We start from the raw sequence: 7,365 nt of genomic DNA, 5'->3' as shown, positions 1-7,365 counted from the left end.
TGAGGCTTACTTTTACGCTTTGTTAAAGCAGATCCAGAGCAGCCTTTAGGCGAGAGCTAATTTAATCTTACTATTAAGGTGTTGCCCTTTCAAGAACTCTACTCAAGTCCTCATGTGCTATGAGTTCTTTTTTTTTTTCTTCTTCTTCAACTTTTAAGTTCCAGGGTATATGTGCAGGATGTGCAGGTTTGTTACATAGTAGGTAAACATGTGCCATGGTGGTTCGCTGCACAGATCAACCATCACCTAGGTATTAAGCACAGCATCCATTAGCTATTCTTCCCGATGCTCTCCTTCCACCCACCCCTCCGACAGGCCTCTCCATCTGTTTATGTGTTCTCATCGTTCAGCTCCCACTTATGAGTGAGAACATACAGTGTTTGGTTTTCTGTTCCTGTGTTTGCTGAGGACAACAACTTCTAGCTTTACCCATGTCCCTGTAAAGGCCATGATCTCATTCCTTTTTATGGCTGCAGAGCATTCCATGCTGTTTATGCACCACATTTTCTTTATCTAGTCTATCATCAGTGAACATTGGGGTGATTCCACATCTTTGCCATTGTTAATAGTGCTGTAGTGAACATATGCATGCATGTATCTTTATAATAGAATGATTTATATTCCTTTGGGTATATACTCAGTAATGGGATTGCCTCTAGATCTTTGAGGAATCACCACAGCATCTTCCACAATGGTTGAACTAATTTACATTCCCACCAACAGTGTAAAAGCATTCCTTTTTCTCCTCATCCTCGCCAGCATCTGTTGTTTCTTGACTTTTTAATAATTACCATTCTGACTGGGTAAGATGGCATCTCATTGTGGTTTGAGGTTGCGTTTCTCTAATGATCAGTGACGTTGAGCTTTTTCTCAGTTTTTTTGGCTACATGAATGTCTTCTTTTGAGAAGTGTCTATTCATGTCCTTTGCCTATTTTTTAATGGGTTTTCTTCTTGTAAATTTGTTTAAGTTCCTTGTAGACTCTGGATATTGGACCTTTGTCAGTTGGAAAGATTGCAGAAATTTTCTCCCACTGCATGGGTTGTCTGTTTGCTCTAGTGATAGTTTCTTTTGCTGCTGAGTTCTTTTCACTCTGAGCAGTAGAAGCATGAACTATTTTAAGATCTATGAATTGTTCTGCCTACTCCTTTCAGTTGGTTCTTTCTCTGGCTTAGGGTAGATTCTCTAAGTATGCCATAGATCAATATTCAGAGAGAGACTTGATGAGATTTCTCTGCAGACCTTCAGAGTGCACTCTCTCCCTATGCTGCTCGTATCTTCTCCAATACTCTACTCCACAAATTCTAGCCATCTTTGTCTTGCCCAGCTAGATCTCTACCTATGAAATTCATGAAGATCTGTTTGGTTTACCCCTCCCAGTGATATGAACTAGAAACTGCCTGCAATTGTAGGGCTCACTCAATTGTTTGTTTCCCTTCTCCCAGGGATTACAGTCTTGTACTACCTGTCTGAAATAGTTATTTTATATATTTTGTTCATTTTTCCCATCTCTTAGAGAAGGAGAGTAGATCTGATCTCTGTTACTCCTTTTTGGCTGAAAATAAAAACTAAACAATTTTAATTAGGGAAGAGAAGTCAGTTTGTTCATGATTTGAGATTACTGTGGTTGCTTTGTAGAGAATGAATTATATGGAAGTAAGATTTGCCAGTTAGGAGGTTTTAAGTAGTAGTCCAGGGCAGAGATGAATAGTTGCCTGGTCTAAAGAAGTTGTGGTTAATGAAAAGCCAAAAATAAAAAAATTTTTTTAAAAAGGAAAAAAAGGATAGATGATTGAAATATGTCTTGATGTATCTTGGACATAAAATGGATAAGACCTGCTGATTATCTGGATGTAGCAGGCAATGAAGGAAAGTGAGCAAAAAAGGATGACTCCTGACTAGCCTAAAGCCCAACCAATTTTTATTTCCTTTAGCCTCTTTTAAACCTGTAATTTGGCTTCTTATTCTACCTTTACCATTCTGTTCTTTGAGCCCAATTTCCTTCCCTATTTCTTGCTTCCTTTTCTGACAACAGAAAACGTTGAATGGTCAACCCTGGAATATGGAAGATAATGTGTTATGTATTTGACGGGCATTGAAGCCCCAGTAGAGACAACTGATTCAGTAGCCCATGTCAAATGGCCCCAAAGAGTAGACAAGGACTCAATAGAACCAAATCATGTAGGATGTATAGGATCCACTATTATAATCCAATCAGCAAGATTTCAGGCAAGCAAACAAAGACTTAAAACAGGTCTCACTTTAAGGAGTGTTCCCAAAAAGGGAAGGGTTGATTGAGGCTTTAGCTGGGGAAAACTCAGAGCCATGTGGTTGGGCCTATCCTGGGGCTGACAGTCATAGCAAGCATAACTTCCCTAGATATGAAGGGTTTTCTTGTTTATCCCAATAGTCTGTGGCATTTGTGTTCAAAACAAGAGTCACTTCCCCTAAGAAGACTGCCCTTTAATTACAGGCTTTGTATCGGGAGATCCCAGAGCATGGAGTACAAGAGGCCAGGGAGGTATCTTAAACTTTGTGTCAATGCAATGAACAAAAACCAGTCAGCCTTGAGGACTGGGCACGAGTCTGGAGATGGAAATCAGGCTGTTGCTGGGAGTCTCTGGATTTTCTCTGCAGTTCTTAGTGCCACACAGTTTAACGCGGCATTATTCTGTGCATTATTCAATAACTGCTTTGTTATGTCTCAGTTTTTAAATCTTCAGTTAGTTTCTGAGGGCTGCTAGAACAAAGTGCCACAAACTGGGTGGCTTAACAACAGAAATTTACTGTCTCACAGTTCTGGAGGCTGGAAGTTCAAAATCAAGGTGTCAACAGGGCTACGTTTTTCTTCTACCAGCAAGAAAGACTACTCAGGGACTGGCATATTTACTTTATTGGACCAGTCATGTCAAGTCTAAAGCTACATTTTCCTTTGAAACCTGTGGGGAAGAATTCTGCCTTGACTCATTTAGCTTCCGTGTTTGCTGGAATCCTTGGCATTCCTTGGCTGATACATGCGTCATTCCAAACTCTTCCTCTGTTGTCACATAGCTATCTTCTCCCTCTTTGTCTCTGCACCTTTTCTCCTCTTCTTATAAGGAGAGTTGGTTATATTGGATTAGGGACTCACCCTACTCCAGTATGACTTCCTAACACATCTTCAGTAACCCCATTCTTAAATAAGGTCACATTCTGAGGCACTGGGAGTTGGGACTTTTACATTTCTTTCTGGGAGAGACAATTAACCTATAAGGTTGGAAACCATGTCTCAGACTTTCTTCACTCCAAGGAAACTTAGAGCACTGCTCGGCAGTTTTCTGCTTTAGGTAGAAGTGAAGGAAAATTAAGGACTATGATTTCTTTTAAATAAACAGATTTCGGCTGGGCACAGTGGCTCACACCTATAATCCCAGCACTTTGGAAGGCCGAGCCAGAGGATCTCTTGAGCCCAGGAGTATGAGGTTACAGTAAACTATGATCAATACCACTATACTCCAGTCTCGGCAACAGAGTGAGACCCTGTCTCTAAAAAAGTAAAATAAAATAAAATAAAATGAAACAAATTTTATATAAGGATATAATATATTTAATTGTAACAGAATAGTCCTTTGATATTAACTGATATAAGTTCCCTATGATTCTTTTTTTTTTTTTTTTTTTTTTTTTAAATCTTACAGCCCTTCCCTCATTCTTGAGATATAGATTGTCTTAGGAAAGGTTGTTGCAGAAAAATTGGAGAACAAAAGAGTGAAATTTTACCTTTTGAGTTTTAAAAGCTTAGGTCCAGAAAGAAGGCAAAAACATTTAGAATAATACTTGATTAATCAAAGATAGTTCTTTCTCCCTCCTTTCTAGCTGAGATTAGATAAAGTGTCCAGAACTGGGGGAGGAATAAGAGGAGCATCTGAGAGAAAGCAGGACCAGTTTTTTGTTCCTCAGCAGGGGTCCTGTGGCTTGCCCCCAGGTCGATTCCTGGGGAGTATGAAGGAAGCAAGATCTTCCCCAGATGGGAATAGAGATTTAGGAGAAGAGGAAGATTATATCTTGCTTTCAGGGAAGTCTTAAGACTTGTAGAATTTTCCTGTCCAGGTAGGATAGAAGCAGAGTTGAGAGGGGCACAGAAGTACTCAAGGTAGAGCCAGCCTGGAGAGACCTAGTGGTCAGGAGCAAGAGGCTGAGAAGGGCTCTGGGACCAAGGCCCAGCTAAATGATGGACATCTCAACACATGCAGTTACAGAGAGATGATGGTGCCTCCCCTCCTATGCCTCAAACTCATGTAATCCCAAAGATAGGTCCCTGGATTGACTCACTATGTTTCTACTGCTATATGGAATGAGGCTTATAAAGTAAATCATGTTTGTTTATTAAAAGATAAAGTTAATTTCTTCCAATCCTTAATTTGTGACCTGAGATTTATTTCAACTCCATAAAGAAAATGATCTTTCTAAACTTGCAAGCTGCCTCATATTTGTAGGTGGCCAGTGGGAACTGAAACTATTCTTTGGGCAGCCAAGTGTAACATCAGCATTTTCCCAGACTACAGAAGTTATTTCTGAGATCTCACTGATTCAGTCTCTAGGAGAGAGGGAAAGAGAAAAGCAAGGAGTGGGAGGGGATAAGGGTATGTGATTAAACCACTTAAATTATGTTTTAAAGTTTTGACTTAGTGTTTTGAAAGGGATTCTGGCCCTTTTAGAGAGGAAGTTCTAAGAAGCTCTGAAACTTGAGGTACCTGTAAAGACAACTTAGCTGTTGTTGCTAAGGAACAAGTGTATTTGAATCGTGGTATCAATGTCACCAGCTCCTGCTCAAATGGCAAAAAGTAAAGGAAAGATGTAAAACCAGCAGTGGGGAAGGAACAGTTCAGTGTGATAGGCCATGCGTTATTATTTAAAATTGTCTCTTCTCTGAAAAAATATAGCCTCACATTTGAGGATGTCTCATAATTGTTCCCATAAGGTAAATATACGAGTCTCTGCATAGTTTCTCTTTGATGGAAGAGGAGAGAAAAGTAGGAAGACAGGGAAGGAAGCAGAAGCCAAGTGGCATAACTGACCTAATTAAAGGACATTTTGGAGGAAGAGGTCATAGTCAGAATGAGCCTTTGGAATTAGACTGAGTTTTAAGCATTGGTTTTGCTACTAACTAAATGACCTGGGGCAAATAATTTGTAACTATTCCCCCACTTTAAGTTTCCAATCTGTAAAATATGATGTGTTGTACTAAGATCTCATGAATTTTGCTATTTTGTCTCTTAATATTTATTTCTAAATCATTCATGATTTTTTTTTTTGAAACAGCGTCTTGCTCTGTGGAGGGCAGTGGTATGATCATAACTCACTACAGCCTCCAACTCCTGGGCTCAAGTGATCCTTCCACCTCAGCCTCCTGAGTAGCTGGGACTACAGGCATGCACCACTACACCTGGCTAATTTTTTAAAAACTTTTTGGTGGCATCTTGCTATGTTGCCCAGGTTGGTCTCAAACTTCTGAACTCAAGTAATCCTCTTGCCTCAGCTTCCCAAAGTGCTGGGATTATAGGTGTGAGCCACTGCACTTGACAACTTTCATTTTTATTTCAATAACCCAAGGTGGTAGGCAGCCTCTGAAGTGGTCCCTAATCCCCATTTCCTGGTATTCATGCTCTTGTATAACCTCTTCTCCTTGAGTATGGGGTGGGCCTAATGACTTGCTTCTAATGAATAGACTATGGCAGAAATAATGCAGAAATAATGGGACAACACTTCCCATATTATATTATAAAATGACTATGACTTCTCTCTTTGTTTCATTCTCTTTCTCTTTCTTTCTTTCCTTCTCTTGGATCACTTGCACTGAGGGAAGCATGCTGTCATATTGAGAGCAATTCTGTGGAGATGCCCATGTGGTATGGTGAGGGACTGAGGCCCTCAAACAGAAAGACATCCTTCATCCACAATCACATCTTGAGAAAACTGCAGCCTCAGGCAGCAGCTTAGCTACAATCCTGTCTTTGAGCCAGAGGTACCCAAGTAAGCCACTCCCAAACTATTCACCCATAGAAACTGGGAGGTAATAAATGTTTGGTTTTTTAGCTTCTAAGTTTCAGGATAATTTTTAATGCAGCAATAGAGAACTAATACATGGCTGAGGTCCATCTCACAGTGGGCCCAATATGTCCTGAAATCATTGTGTGTTTATTTCCTCAGTTCCAGAATGCATAATTAGAATAGACATACTCAGTAACTAGCAGAATCCCTGTATGGTTTCCTGACACCTGGAATGAGGGATATAATGGTAGGAAATACCAAGTGGAAGCCATTTTGGTTTAGTAATTAAACCATTTTAGTTTAGTTACAAAAACACTAAACTAAAAGCAATATTGCATTCTTGGAGGAAAAGCAGAGATTAGTGGCACTAAAAGGAATTGAAAGATGCAGAGGCTATGATTCAGCCAGATTGACAATGGACTACTTAATCAGGTAGTGACTCCCATTGTAGTTGTTTTTCTAGATGTAGTTTTGTTGCTGGAGCAAATTAACAAATCCCTGGTATGCAGCTATTAATCTGGCACATACTATTATCTTTATACCTGTTAGTGCAGACCATCAAAAGAAGTTGACTTTCATCTGGCAAGATAGCCATAATATGTCTTCACTGTCTTACCTCAGTTGTATATCAGGTGTTTTAGCCCGTTGTCATAATCTGGTCTGCAAAGACCTTGATTTACTTTTCTCTTCCATGGGACATCCTTAAATTGATGATACTATGCTTATTGGACACAATGAGCAGAAAGTAGCAACTACTTACTTTAGATACATCAATAAGACATTTTGGATGCCAGAGAGTGCAGAAGATAAATCGCACTGAAATTCGAGGACCTGCTACTTTGGTGAAATTTCTAGGGGTTCAATTATCTGATATATGAAGGGATTTCTCTTCATCAGTGAAGGTCAAATTGCTGCATCAAGCTTTAGTTACTATTAAGAAAGAGGCATGATGCCTACTGGGTCTCTTTGGCATTTGAAGGCAATATATTTCTCATTTGCACATACTGCTTTAACTCATTTACTTAGTGACCTGAAAAGCGGTCTGTTTCATGTAGGTCCCAGAGTAAGAGTAAGCTCTACAACAGCCCAAGCTGGCATGCAAGTTGTTCTGCCAACTGGACCATGTGATTCAGAAGACCTGAAGGTACTTATAGTATTAGTGGTTCATAGAGAGTCTGTTGGGAGCTTTTGGCTGGCTGCTATACGTGAATCACAGCAGAGACCCTTAGAATTTTTTAGTAAAGCCATACCATTCTCAGGGGGTGACTATCTTCCTTTTGAGAAACAGCTTTTGAGTTGCTACTGGGCTTCAGAGGCTGAATATGTGACCCTGAGC

This window comes from Macaca fascicularis, chromosome 13 (genome assembly GCF_037993035.2).
Source record: "Macaca fascicularis isolate 582-1 chromosome 13, T2T-MFA8v1.1".
Taxonomy (NCBI): Eukaryota; Metazoa; Chordata; class Mammalia; order Primates; family Cercopithecidae; genus Macaca; species Macaca fascicularis.
The sequence above is the reverse complement of the archived record's forward strand: the minus strand, read 5'-3'. Positions refer to the sequence as shown.